We start from the raw sequence: 347 nt of genomic DNA, 5'->3' as shown, positions 1-347 counted from the left end.
ACAGAAATGTTTGTATACATAAATAATTTTAATTTAGTAAACAAAATATTTAATGAAAAAACTTTAAAGACTTTGAAATAGGAATAAAAAAGATCTAGCAAGTGTTCTATTTAGTGAATTCTTCTGGGTTATCTCTGCCTTCCACTGTCTTTGGACTATTTTACAACTCAGAAAGTTGTAGAAAACTGGTAAAAATGCATATGACTCTTGTTCATAGAAATAAAAATGCAATCGTCTATTGCCCTATGAACAGACCCACTTTGCATCTGTTTGTTATTTCACTTCAAAGTTCCTTACTGCATATATATTTGTATGAATATGTATATATATGTATATATACATATATA

This window comes from Rhinopithecus bieti, unplaced genomic scaffold, assembly GCF_001698545.2.
Source record: "Rhinopithecus bieti isolate Rb0 unplaced genomic scaffold, ASM169854v2 scaffold_4709, whole genome shotgun sequence".
NCBI classification, from domain to species: domain Eukaryota; kingdom Metazoa; phylum Chordata; class Mammalia; order Primates; family Cercopithecidae; genus Rhinopithecus; species Rhinopithecus bieti.
Note: the sequence above shows the minus strand (reverse complement) of the source record.